A 14,827-nucleotide genomic window follows, 5' to 3' on the forward strand; every position below is an offset into this window, starting at 1 on the left:
CCTAAATATTAATGTTAATACTTAATTGGATTCGAAAAATTAGTGCACTCTAGCTGTTATATTAACTAAGTAATACAAGTTAAATTTTCTTTATATATTAGGTACCACGCCCACTATAGCTAAGCCGCCTTTATCTCAACATGTTAATATGAACTTAAGCTGTTTAAGTCTAAAATTTTTGATCTTAAATACTTGTTTCCCTCTTTCCCTGATATGGTAGTATTCAATCCATACGGGATTTGCCACGCCCACTATTACTATTCCACCTACTTTTACTTCTAAATATTCATATAATACTAAATAAGATCCGAAAAAATGTGCACTCGATCTGTTATATACAATTATAAAATATTCCTTATATGTTAGGTGCCATGTTAATTTGTACTCTAGCTGTTTAAGAAACTGAGATTTTCAAATTTTAATACCTGTTTTGTAAGAGGGCGTGGCATCTGGGCAACGAATTATATATGAATTCTGCAACTATATTCCAAATACTTTTCTTTTAAATTGAACACTAATCAATACCACTGTAAATCATTAATACAATTACCACTGTTAAGTGGAAAAAATCAAAAATAATTTGTAATAATTTAAAATGTTCTTTTAACATTTATTTATTAACAAACTTGTTATTAGCAGAAATTCCAATGACTTTTTTTACCACACCCCACAAATTATTAAGTATTATTTTCTTAGCGATTTATTCAAATATATACGTAATTCAATTCAGATTTAAATAATCAATATGAGTTTTAAATTGAATTTTATTTCAAAGTAGGTACATATAATTTCCATTTAATTCCAACAGATTTTATTCTAATTTTATGCCATTTTATTTATTTCATTCTTTTTTTTTTTTGCTTTATGCATGTTACTTATTTATATATATTTCGTTTTTTTCATACTTTTGTATGACGCCACACCTCTCTTTACGTAATCTTACTTTTTGACATTCATCTTAAAGTATACAGCTTCTTTTTGAGTTTGTTTTTAATGAAAACAGCAAGTGTTTCTGTTGCTGTCTTTTTTGTTTCCACTTTTATTTGGCGAGCAACAGCTAACTTTAACTAGTTTATTATGCTAAACAAGTTGACATTATTTTATTGTACACACAAAAAGGGGAGAATGTTGGTAAAAAAAAAACATAAAGAAATAAAAAACTAGTAGGTTAGAAATAAGTTGAAATCTTAAGATTCAGAAGTACCTATCAGAAACTTGGTAATAACTTGTACTTACACAGCTACTTACTTTTCAAGGACTACTACATATCGTCTGCATTACTTTTAAGTACTATAATTGTGTGTCCTTTTAATAATACATATTTGCTCTTCTCCGAATATTTACGAAATAAATGTTCTACTCAACCAAACTAAAAAATTTCTCTTAGAACAAGATTTTTTTGTTTTCAGAGTTAAATTTTCTGTTAAATCATGTTTAAACAAGTTTTTTTTTGGGTTTTCTAAATTAAGAACAATTATATATAAATGTATATTTTTAGCATCTGTCCGTAAGACCAGTCTTTCTATATGTATTACAATAAATATTTGGAGAAAGTGTTATCTATTTTTGTGTATTTTAAATATGCGGTTAAATTTTAATGGCGGAACTTTTTTATTTCATATATACGATTATTGTATATATGATTAGAGTTTATTTATAATTTGTAATTACTATGACGACATACATACATACATACATACATACGTGCACGAAATATTGATTGCAGAGACATAAAATTAGTATATATTATTGAAACTTGTTCGATTCTAAGGCGATCCGTTATTCTGTTGGAAACATGATAGTGCGTAATCGGGAGGTGATAAAATATTTTATACCAATTACCCAGCAAAAAGTGGGTAATAGCTATCAATTGTAATTACTTACCTATCAACATACTTTTCAACGACTTCTACATATGGTCTGAATTACACTGAAGTAGTCTAATAAGGTCTTACTAATAATGTGTTATATAAATACTTTCTAATTCATTAGTCATCTTGTCAGTGAAGATACAGATGCTGTATACGTTTATTCATGTGATTTACAATGACTACTTTTTCTAATTACTTGTAATCATTTTTGGTAAGTACTTGCCTCCAATGACATCACCGTGTTAAAATAATGACATAAAATGCTATTGTGTAAGTAAATTTTAGCATTTTAACTCCTTACATGGTAATGAAACTGGTACAACTAATTTATATGTATGTACATATATCTCAATGATACTGCTAATTTTCGTAATTATCGGGACACCTAGATTCCATAAAAAGTAACCTTCAGAAAATAAGTTGATAGTTCATAATTCATGTATTAACCCTAATAACACGATGGAATTCTGTATAAATCAATAAATTGTCAACGTAACAAAATTTATATTTCCCCATGTATCACACAGTCGGCCGTGTCTGAATATTCATTTGCTTGATTTGAATATGTAAAATACACATATGTAGTTTCCAAACATTATCTTGATTGATTGGTCCGTACCCATGCCCCCCCTGAGCATGTTTCCTTGATGAGTGTCACATTATGGTGTATTGCAATTCAGTGTTGACAATTTAGTGCCCGGCCTAGTCCTTGGATAAATTGAAAAGAGGTCGAACCAGAGCACCACATAATCTGGTACTAAGGGTTGCAGGACTATGCCCTGGCTGGTCAGTTGTTTGGGGCTCATTCGGGATCCACGTAGTGGCTGTGGTTAAAAGACTGATACACGGTGAATATGATTTCCATGACATATTTCTGTTATCGTTCCTAGATGCTAGTACGAATTACAGAGCATGACTGCGGATTAATAAAATGTTTCATTGGAGCTTATAATGAAAATATTGGGTATACGAGGTGGAGTTTTCTGATGTTTTCTGATGTCTACTTGTATTTTATAGAGAGAATGGAGAAACTGATGGATTTGATTTAATCTAACAAAAAGGGAAGGATGGACGTGATGCAAGGTCGTCACTGCCCTCTCTTTGGTTTATTTAGCGATTTACCTACATGGTTGAGTGTATACTCAACTTATCACAGTCGGTCTTCATGACTACTGAAATAAAGTCTTGTTAATTAATATGATCCGTGTTTCGGACTACCAATTACGTTCCTTCTAGGTGCTGTTGGGCGACATTATGTCAGGGTAGATTGACACCTGTCTTTCCCCAACGTGACTACTATGGCAAGAGATTAGATAGCTCGAGTACTTGAGCAAAGTGCTTGTACATGGACCGGAACATTCATGTACAAAAATTGCAAGCTGCGTGTAAGATACACAAAGTTGCAGTGGTGAGTTGTTTACTTTTTACTCACCCAGTGGTTGAAAAAGTAGCTCGGTGAGATAGGGCAACATGCCAGATATTCACGTAAAGCACTTCAACTTCATGTCCATACCCGTATAACCATATAACTCTTTATTGAAAAAATCAGTAAATAGTAACACAATGGATTATAAAGAATTCACTCCAAAATTGATCCAAATTTCCACATGAGGCTTAAATTGCTAAAACCACCCTGATGCGCTTTGTAACGTTAAAAAAATATGACAAGGATTTGAAAATTGAATCTTCTATAACTGTTTATCACTATCATCCACATTTTTAGACCGATTATATATTTTATATCTTATTGGAACAGTAATTGAATATATATGCTAATTATTTGCAATCATGGCCTGTGTATTTTTTTATTAAATTATATTTTTTTTGTTTCATATATTTTAATCAATATATTGTTTAACATTAACTTATATTGCTTTTAGTGAAATATTACACAAATAATAAAATTTTTTTGCACGTACAATACTTATAATGCAGCATGTTGAGGAAGTGCCCTACTATGATTCTAGTGATAAACTTAGTTTTTAATTTTGTATAGAACTTTTAGTATTTTTCAATCTATTAATTACAAATGTTAGAGTTACTATTTCCTTAATGTAGCGCTATTTAAATTGGTTTTAGTTTTTTTTTAATTTTTTTTTACATTACATTTGTTCTGCCTTAAAATGCCCATTCAACCGCAAATATTCTAGACACTTAATTACTGAAATAGCTGAGCAATCAACCCATCAGTCGGATAGGCCAAACAGTCAGTCAGGCTGCCTGCCTGCTGTCATTGTTGTAAAACAAATACAATTACATGAAAAATAACAAAAATTTATAAAAATTATTATATTGAATATTAAAACCAATTGTATGTTTGATCAGACAGAAAATTATAATGTTGAACAAATGTGCAAAAATTTATGTATATACATATACATAAATGTTGTGTAGGGCGTGTATGTATGTGTGAAAATGAGATTATTTTGTTTTTTTTTAATGTATGGTTATATTAAATCAACATTAACGAAAAACAACAAAAAGCAAATAAATAGTAATAAAAAAGTCCGAAAAAGCAGAAATCAGTGAACAGCTTGTGGTGTGTATGTAGGTATGTTATTAAAATTAATAAAATTAACTTTATTATTACAGCTTATAGATAGTTTGTTAAATAAGACATTACCATGCTCGTTTATGAATAAGCTGTTCAATAAGTCAGTCCCTAGTTAACAAATGAATTTTACAGAGATATATTATTTTTTTCAATTTATTTAAATAAATCATTTGATATACATGTCCAGAAAAAGTTGCTTATAAAGGACTATTACATACCGTCCGCATTACTTTTAAGTGCAAAACAAATGTTTAACTCCGTACTTTTTTCTAATGTTATGACCAGCGCAAGAATTTCTATGCAAATGCATGTTTTTAGTCAGTAACTCAAAATTACTATTTAGTTTTCTTTTCGAATCGAAGAATTTGGTACAAAATGGCATCCATTTGTTGTTGCATATTTTTGCATATAAATTGCATATTTTGCCTTTAATTGCATACTTTAAACATTTTTATAGCATTTTTTTGGATACTTTTTAATTTTTCTAAAACAAATTGTTTTGTTTTCTCTGTGTCTCATATTTTTACAACAAATTTTGGTTTTACATTTTTAGATTTTTTTTTTAAATAAATATCAACAAATTTCAATTTTTAGAAATACAATTTTACATAATTTTATTTAATTTTTAAAACCACAATAGTGCGGAAGATATTTTAAGTTTGTGCTGCTAATTGTAACGCCCAAAATTTTGATCCTTAAAGTTTTGGTTTAGTATCAATTTCTGAGTCTGTCCATCTGTTTGTCTATATAAAAAGATAACTTGATGAAATTTTGTTCTCACATCTCTCTTACGGCCATAATTTACATAAAAACATAACCAAACGATAAAATTCGGAAGAAATATAGTTTTTACAAAAATACATTCATTTAAATTTTATTAAAATTGCTATTATCAAGCTTTCCACTTCTATATTTGCGATTCTCGGGGTCGTGGTTTCGTTAAAGTGGTATTATAGTACATAAAGCTGTCCTTAAAAACCTGTATATTTGTTGTCAAAAACTTAAGATTTAAACATCAATTAATATGTACCTTCACAAAGAATTATTTTTTGGTGCATATTTTTCATATTTTTAGTGCATATTTTTCCATTTTATAGTGCATATTATAAGCGCATATTTTTAATTTTTTAGTGCAAGAAAATCCTTGCCCGGGTTATGACCGTATTAAAATGCTAATGAATAAATAGTGAAAAAACGTTTTTGTTACTCATTACGTTTTTAATGTAGATTTTGTTGGGTATCATAAATGTTCTTGCTTTATTCCGAAAATTGTCTATATACATTTTCATAATAATATTAATGTGTCTGTATATATAAAATTCTAATGTTTATGACTGATTCATCATAACAAAGGCAAAAAGGTTGAAGCTAAAGAGCTGAATTTTGAACAGGACATTGGTCTCCCAACATATAGATGCACTAAAACTGAATTTTTTAAAACTCATATGTTTAAGGGGCCAATTCGGTAAACTCATATCTCCTAAATGTCTGATACATTACAAATTGGTGAAAATTTTACCTATCCTTTTGGTATTTTTTGAATAAAACATTGTTTCCTATGTATTGACTTTTACATATGAAGGAGTACATAACGATAGCAAAGGGGAGAAAACGGGAAATTAGATTTTATTTAAACTCATTGAGCCAATTCTGATTAAAGAAATGAAATTGGTAGATTTAATAATATTAAATATACTAATGGGGTGTTAGTCGAAACTCCGACTCAAAGAAAAATTGTTGGTACTTTTTTATGATTTTTTGCTGGTACGTTTTGTGTTGTTCTTGTTCGTTTTTCCTAGAAACATGAAATTAAGCATTTAGAGCCCAGAGTTAACCAATAATCTTTAAAAAGGTACTTTTTAAATTTTCTATAATATTGAACCTAGAAACATACAAAATTTATAAAACGAGACTTTTCGGTACTTTTTCGTTTTTAAACTGGTCCTTTTTTAAATATTGAACTTAGTAACATAATATTAAGCACCAGTCCTTTTTTAGGTCCATACAAACACATGTTTTGATATTCGTCATATGTAAACATACAATTTTTACTGTTTTTGTTGTAGTCCTGTTTCACTATTATTCACACTTGGCATTAATAAAAGGAAGTATAGAAATTTTTACAGAATTCAAAATAAAAATTTCAAAAACTTTTATTTAAAACAAACCTATGAAAATCTACAAATTAAATAACATTTCATTAAAACTTTAAATAATAAAATTTATTTACGTTAAAGTTAATAATGTTGTTGCTAATGACAATATTGATATGAATATTGTTCAATATATATTTTTAGACACCTCACGTCGAGTTTTTGCCTTAAATCAATCACTCAATTCCCATACAAAATCATACACTTATTCATTTATTCACTTTGTTAATATTGTTTCAGAATTTTTAATTACCTGCCACAACTATGAATTCTAGAGAATTTTCGTACGAACAAAATTTAAATTATTTTGTTTGGTCCTGGTTGCCTTGCCAAGGTAATTGGGAATGGAAGTGAATAAAAATCATTTAAAGATTCTGTGTTGTGGTAAAGGAAGCGTAGGTTGCGAAATTATGTAATAATTGAATTGTGTAATTGTAAAGGATTTTATAAAGGAAAAATATTCAATAAAATTATTTTATTTATCATATTAAAATTTCAAGTAGTTTTAATAAAAGAAGTGCAACTTTTATTGCAATCCTTAGTTGAAACTGGTAATTTCTACTTTTTATTCTAAATATTAAAATAATAATTTTACAATTTTTAGATTATAATGCTTTAAATTTTTCTTAATTTGTTATTGATTATTTATCTATATACATACTTTGTTTATCCCTGTAGGATGTAGTAAGAGTCAATATTTTGTTGATTTTATTTCATATCATAAACAAATAAGAAATATTTTATAAAAACCAACCTAAAGATAAACAAATAAAATTCAGGGTTTTATGTGTATTTTTTTTTTGTACCATATAGTTGGGCTTGTGGTGGTTTAAAAATTCATAAAAAATGCATTAGAATTTAACTTGATTTTACAATTGGCTGAGTTTCACTTTGAACCATTATGATTAATAATACATTATAAAGTTTTCTTTTTTCTTATTTTGTATATAAATTTTATTACATTGTTATATTATAACGTTATGTTTTACTACAACCAAAATTGTTCAAGCTAAACTGTCTGCTGTAAAAAAGAAAATGTTATATGAAATGAATATTTGAAAATTGAAATTATAATACGTATAGAGGAGGTAGTACAAATACAATAAATTATATTGATTTTTCACTCAACTGTATAATAAAATCAATCTCTTGACGAACATTAAAATTTATCTTAACAAATGTTGATGAAAATGTGAGGGAAGGGGAGGGGACAGGAAATGTTTTGTTCGGCATTTAGTATGGAATTTTTTATGGTCTTCTTAATGGCAGATAAGTAAGTTGAATAAAATGAATATATCCTTTTTTTATTTTCTTTTTTTTAATATTTTAAGATTAGATATATGTTAAAAAAAAGTAATAAATTTAGTTTAAACTAAATACAGTGTAAAATTGAAATTTATTATATTTTTGTTATCTTAAGCAAATTTTCGACAAATTTTGTATTTTAAAGAATAGTTTTTGTATTTAGCCCCCTCATTCATAAACCACATTTTAATTTTAAAAAGAGTAATAAAATGAAATTTGATTAATAAATCGTTTATAAAATCGAATTTTAATTATGATTAAGGCCCTGTATCTCAAATATTCAATTCAGTTACAAATATTGAACATCTCTGCCTCTAGACTTAAATATTTTGTAATAAAAGTGCTTTCTGAAATTTTGAACAATTTGATTATGTTTTTATAATGACCTGTGTTTTTTATAAGAATTTTTTTTTAACTCTCAATTTAAGTCTAATTCTGCACTAGTATATTTAGAAATTAAATACCTAAGCCAAACAAAATAAGAAAAAAATACATAATTATTATATTAAAATAGTTGTTTTCATCTTAATGTAATTTTAATGTAAATGAATGAAATGAATTACCGAATTTAAAATGCCCTTTAGCTTTATCTGTATAATAACACCGTCCGACAAAAAGAGAAAAAATTCGTTAGACAATAGCCGGATGATATACGTATGATGCTATAAATTTAAGGAAAAAAAATCTGCGTTTTTAGTTTTTCATTTCGTGATCCTGTGTCCTTTCAAAAGGATTTCAAAGTTTTAAAAAGTACATTTTTCAAAAAATACTATAAAATACTTTTAATAATCAAACAATGTCAAATTTGATGTCAAGCCAACAAGAAGAGTTGGGAAATATTTTATATGATTTTTATTTTATACTGTTAGTATAAAAATCTGCCAAAAATGTCCTTTAAAATTCTTATCCTTGAAAATCTATTAAAATTTTCAATATTATTTTTTTTAAATTGTTGATAGATTTTTTATACATCTTTTGATCCTGACAGAATAAACTAAAAATAACCAAAATATGTTACAACTGTTTTTGTTAGTTTGGCATTGTTTGATCAGTAGAAGTATTTTAAAATATTTTTTGAAAAATATATTTTTTAAAACTATGAGGTCCTGTTGAAATAATACAGGATTATCCTTTCAACTTTGGATGATTTTTTATTTCAAACTGTGTCGGACAATAGTGAATGTATATTAAGTGAATCATTTTTACATAACATACACAGACATAAGAAGGACAGACTCAGAATTTCACAAGGGTCTAGTAAATATATATGCTTTGCTGGTTCTTAGATGAATATTTCTTAATTTTGTACATGGAATGACAAACTTACATATATGTATGTACAAATATCTGGTAGTGGTAGTAAATGGATAAAAAGTAAAAAAGAACAAATAAACACAATTTGACATTAATTGGCAGTTGTTCAGCTTGTTGTTTTTATTGTTATTGTTGTAAGCATTTTGTTGAAAGGTAAGACAAAGTTTTCGAAAGCCTTCCAATTATTGTTATAATAGTTATAAACTCATTAATTTCTTTGTATCGTTTCCTTTTTATGCCACTTTCTCTCTTGCTTGTATTCTTTTCATGTTTTACTATTTAAATCAAAAGAAAACAAGTGAAAATGTGTAGTCGGCTATGGTCGGCCATTTGATACCCTGTTAAAAATGTGAATTATATTTTCTTAATTCAGAAATATTTTAATAATTTTTTTGACAAAATAAAAGATAGATTTTCTAAAAATGGGGGTTATATAAAGGCACACAGTGGGGGAAAAAATATACACGCCTGGTATTGAATTGACACCAAAGTTTTATAGTTTTTGAATAAAATCCGTTGCCAAAGTAACAATTAGTTGTCGAAATCTAAATTTTATGCACATCCGTTGTCTAAATGTTAACAAACGTTGTAAACTTACTATTGTAAACAATAGACAATAGCTGTACGTACACAGAGGAAAAAAACAGTAGAAAAGTACTGAAATTGGTAAAATCTGTTGTCAAAAATGATCTTTTAAATAAAACTCTGTTGTTATTTTGACCACCACCGTTATAGTTTTAACAACGTATCATTGTTATTTATATAATTTTGTCAATGCATCAGTGTGTTTTTGACAACTCAACGTTCTGTGTGACAACATATGGTTGTCATTTTGTTAAAATATTTTAATGTTTTGTTAATTTGATACGTAGTGTATTTTTTATATGTTTTTGTTGTTGATTTGACAATTTGGTACTAAAGGTGTATAATTTTAAAACGTCTTTTTTCCCTCTGTGTAGGCATATACTTTGACAACGTATGTTAATGACAAATTATAAACACTTTGATGTCAATTTCGTACCAGGCGTAGTATATTTTCATCTCCTGGGCAAGAGTTTAAAATTGGACTATTCTTATACATTTTGATAGATGTTGCAGAATTTCATTGTGACAAGTTTTAAGTCATGAGTCTTGGCAGTATAATACTTATATAAGACAAAGTCCTCCTGATTTTTGGATAGATGCAAGAATGGATCGATTTTAAACATTTAAACAACATTGCGATCTGTAGTGACACACAGAAGGACATACGAACTGACATCGCTAAATCGAATTTAAAAATAATTCCAAACTGATTGTTATACTTTAAGGTGGATGTAGGACCAATCCTTTTGGGTGTTCCAAACATCAACACAAACACCACTATCTATAGAGGTATAGGGTATAATTACAAAGACATTTTCCAAGGCTTTATTGCTGTTCTATTTAAGATTCCTTGTTTTTTTCTCCTACCAATTAGATATTTAGTTTTCTTTTTCTAATTATGCGAATGTATTCTTGCGTCTATCTTTTCAGGTTGTTGTTTTAAATAAAGGCGAGAAATACATTTTTGGAATTTGAAATTTTATACCTTGAATAAAAGGGTAAGTAATTGTTTTGTTTTTCACTATATAGTATTTAGCATTGTTAAATAGTGTTGACAGATGGTATGGGGATAGAGTGGTATAATGGTAATTTTAAAGTATAATTAAGGTTCAATGCTTTAGTTGTTATGTTTGTGTTAAATAATTATACGTTTTTCTTTAGTAGTTATTATTAGTGAAATAAATAAATGTAAATTTATGTATTTAATTAAATTGTTTGAATTGTACTTGCAAAATTATTAATTTTGTAAAATGTTTGCATGTTGATCATTCTTCCTTTATTACAAATATTAAAGTTTCTTTTTTTAAATCTAAAGAAGTCCTCTTAAAAATTGCTTTGATATAACACAAGTACAACTTAATTTCGTTATTATTGTTATATTTATCCTTTCAATAAAAATGCAATAATATACATACATGGGGAATTTCATGTCAAGTGACCCAACTGAAATAATCGATTTTGACGAAATTTGCACCAACATTAGTACTATTGGTCAGACACAAATTTTTAGCTCTATCGGTCAAGAACTGTGGAAATTTCATTCAAATCGGAAGACATCGATTTTGCAGGTTTTCTCACTTGACACGAAATTCTCCATATGTATGTAAATACACAAATAAAACCTTGTAAATCATTTGCACTATATGCTTTGGAAACCCTCATTCATTTATACTACGATGTGGATAAATTGCAATAACAATAGTAATAATAAAATTTAATGAATTTAAATAAAAAAATATATATTCTCTACCTTAAGTTGCTTTTCTTTTTGTATCTGCAGTTGTCGTTTTTATCTGATTACAATGACAGAAACAATTAAGGGCTGAGAACCCAATAAACATTAACTTAAACGTTTGAAATCGAAATAGAAGATTTAAATAATTTTTAATTCAATAAAGTTAAAAATTTTCAAAATTTCTTTAAATATTCTATTAAAATTTGTTAATAACTTTAACACTGTGTTGTCATTGAAGGCAAGGATTTACCACAATCGCATAAAAGTAATTAGAAAAATCAGTGAATGTAAATTGTGTGAATAACTATACCTTCACGCAGAGGCTGGCTAATGAATTAGAAAGTATTTATATATAATTAATTATTAAAAAGACATTAAAGTACTTCTATGTAATCACAACGATTTGTAGTAGTCGTTGAAATGTATGCTAATAGGTAAGTGGGTAAAATTCCAAGTCAAATTAATCATAATTTATCGAAAATTGTTTAAAGGAAAAAGTCATCAAAATAGAAGAATTAAGCAGCAGAAAGGAAAACCTGAATGAAATTTTCTTTAAAATTAATAAATGAATAAATTAAGTAGTTTCAATGACATCTACATATTACCTGAGTTACATAGTAGTGGTCTATTAAGGTCTTATTAGTAATTCTTATATAAATACTTAATAAATCTTTCCTGAAGCTATAGTAAATGTATACGTTTTTTTTTTCATTCGATCTACAATGATTATTTTTTCTAATTACTCGTAAGCATTTGTGGTATCACAATAACATTACATTGTGAAAATAATCACATTAAATGGTAATGTGTAAATAAATTTTGTAATTTTTAAAACCTTAAATGGTTATGAAAGTTTTCGCTGGGTAGTTAGTTAAACCTTAAACGGTTATTAATTTTTTTGCTGGGTAGTTTGTTAGTTAGCTAGTTAGTTAGTTACTTAGTTAGTTAGTAATTTAGTAATTTAGTAATTTAGTTAGTTAGTTAGTTAGTTAGTTAGTTAGTTAGTTAGTTAGTTAGTTAGTAAGTTAGTTAGTTAGTTAGTTAGCTGTTCAAGCAATGTCATAAAGAAAGGGTAATATGGCAGTTTATTTCACAGTTAACGCTTTCATAGCTTACATTAAACAATACCCTTGGTAGTATTATATATAAAAACAAGTCAGATTTCTATATTCCACTGTGCCGAATCTTATATACCCTTCACCAAGTATGCTTTAAAATACAGTTTTTATTTATCTTGTATCTCTGCACACATATCACACATAACATACACACAAACAAATATAAAATGTAACAGAAAGAAATATTAACCGTTGTACTGTACTACCACCGTTAAACTGTATTACCACTTCCAATATAAGATGTATTACCAACATATTACTGCTTTATCTCCTTGTTTTTGTTTTTATGCTTTTATTTATAATTTGTTGAGGAAATTTTCAGAGGTAGTCTCAGATTTTTACCCATATCTCAGTTATTTATAGACCGATTTTGCTGATAGGAAACTTCTCGAAAGCATGTCTGATAGAATTATTAAAGATTCAGATCTCGAAGATATCTGGAGTCTTCAGAAAATTGATTTCAACAGACAGACAGACAAACGGACATAGCTTAATCGACTCCGCTATCTATAAGGATAAGGATAGGGTCGGAAAATTATATTATAGAAATTACAAACGGAATGACACGAAGGTGAAGGGTATAAAAATAATCAATTTTCTTTTTATCCATACATTTTCTATATCTTGTTTATAAATTAATTACACTTGTTCTTTTCTCAATTTTTCTTTTTTAAGCCAACCTAATGTGTAGTTATACAGGTATATATTATCTTTGGTATTTAAGCCCTAACCATACATAATTGTTTGTTTGTTTTTTTTTCAACGTTATAGTTGTCGTGTCTTTTTAATGCCATTTGTTTTTGCTAAATATGTGGGATATCATAAATACAGAATATATATTCTGATACCTATATACAGCAAATATTGTACTGCAATGTGACTACAAATGTGTGTACAATATATGCACTAAAATACACAGAAAAAAATTACCATATTAAGTTACAGATAATACTGCAAAAGCAAATATATATGTATATCTACATATCATGGTATTTTTTTTTTTAATTTACTAAATTTTTTCCCTTAGTGTAAGTTAATATTACATATTTATTGTTGATGATTAAATCGTTATTGTAGTATTGCCGTTGATGACAATAATGATGATGATCGTCATTGTTGTTGCTCTTATTGCTGTAGCCATTAATGATGATGACGCCGAAGTTGTCGCTGATAACATTTGTTGTCAAAATAAGCGGAAAAATAGTTTCACGTTTGGTTAAATTGTGTTCTTCTTTATTGTAGTTGATATCTTTTTTTCCCCCGAAATAATTACAAAATGCTTAAAAAAATTATACTTTTTAATAGTACATTTGCTTTTTTCCAAGTTAATTTATGGTAAAAAAAAACTAAACAAAAAAATTATATACCAACATTAAATTCTTGTGGTATATTTTTCAGTGAAGTGTAAAACTATATCATTATTTGTCTATTTTGAATGGAGTCATTAAACTTGTTTTAAAATTAAAAAAAAAATAAAATCTTTTATACATCTTGTCTTTAAATCGAAACGAACTCCTTCTTTTATATTTTATATTGAAAGCAATAAATAAAATGTTTTTTGTTGTTTCCTATATAAAATAAGAATAAAATATTTTTTAAGGAAAGATGTCAATAAATTTTTTTTAATCGGTTTTTTCATTTAATAATTTAAAGTTATTGAATGTCTCTAGTCCTGCTCAGCTGGCTTTTTCAATTGTGAGATTTTTATTAACCACATTGCTACAATAACTTGAGGCCAACAACATTTACATTTATATATTTTTTAGTTTTTATATTTGTATTGTACTACTTTTCCAATTGAATTCCTTGTTATCATATCTCAACGCCTAACAATCTTGTAGTTTATTTAACGTAAATTTCTTTTCAATATTGTTATCAGATACACATCTGGTTGAATATAAAAATTTAAAGATGCAATGTATATATGTATGTATATATAAATGAGTATTTAAGAAACAATTTAGAGCTTAATATACTAAAATTACGTAGTTTTATTTAATATATTTCGAAATTCTTTAAAAATTATATAGGTCGCAATTTTCTATTTAAAACTTGGAACATGCGTATCTTTTAATTCTATTGTTATCGGGCATATAACATTTCCTATCTATGTCTCTTGACTTCAGTTTAACTGTATTTGAATAAAACCCCCTGTGCATGTTACCTTAATGATCTTCCCCATCATGGTGTTA

General features: G+C 27.2%; 2 protein-coding genes across 10 annotated transcripts in view; one reads left to right on the plus strand and one right to left on the minus strand.

The window, feature by feature from the left end:
• The window catches only part of LOC111690703 (glutamate receptor ionotropic, kainate 2), a 105,827-nt gene that overhangs the window by 74,465 nt on the left and 16,535 nt on the right, over positions 1-14,827 (plus strand). For 6 of the 9 annotated variants that reach the window (XR_006940552.1, XR_006940548.1, XR_006940545.1 and 3 more), the window contains one exon: positions 10,713-10,780. The exons of the other annotated variants lie outside the window; for them this stretch is intronic. The gene's annotated coding sequence lies outside the window, so the exon portion shown is untranslated. The remainder of the gene's footprint in view (positions 1-10,712; positions 10,781-14,827) is intronic. 9 annotated transcript variants of the gene reach the window in all.
• LOC111690583 overlaps positions 1-14,827 on the minus strand; it is an 82,398-nt gene that overhangs the window by 39,708 nt on the left and 27,863 nt on the right. The gene's annotated exons all lie outside the window — the stretch shown is intronic.

This window comes from Lucilia cuprina, chromosome 4 (assembly GCF_022045245.1).
Source record: "Lucilia cuprina isolate Lc7/37 chromosome 4, ASM2204524v1, whole genome shotgun sequence".
In the NCBI taxonomy this organism is placed as follows: domain Eukaryota; kingdom Metazoa; phylum Arthropoda; class Insecta; order Diptera; family Calliphoridae; genus Lucilia; species Lucilia cuprina.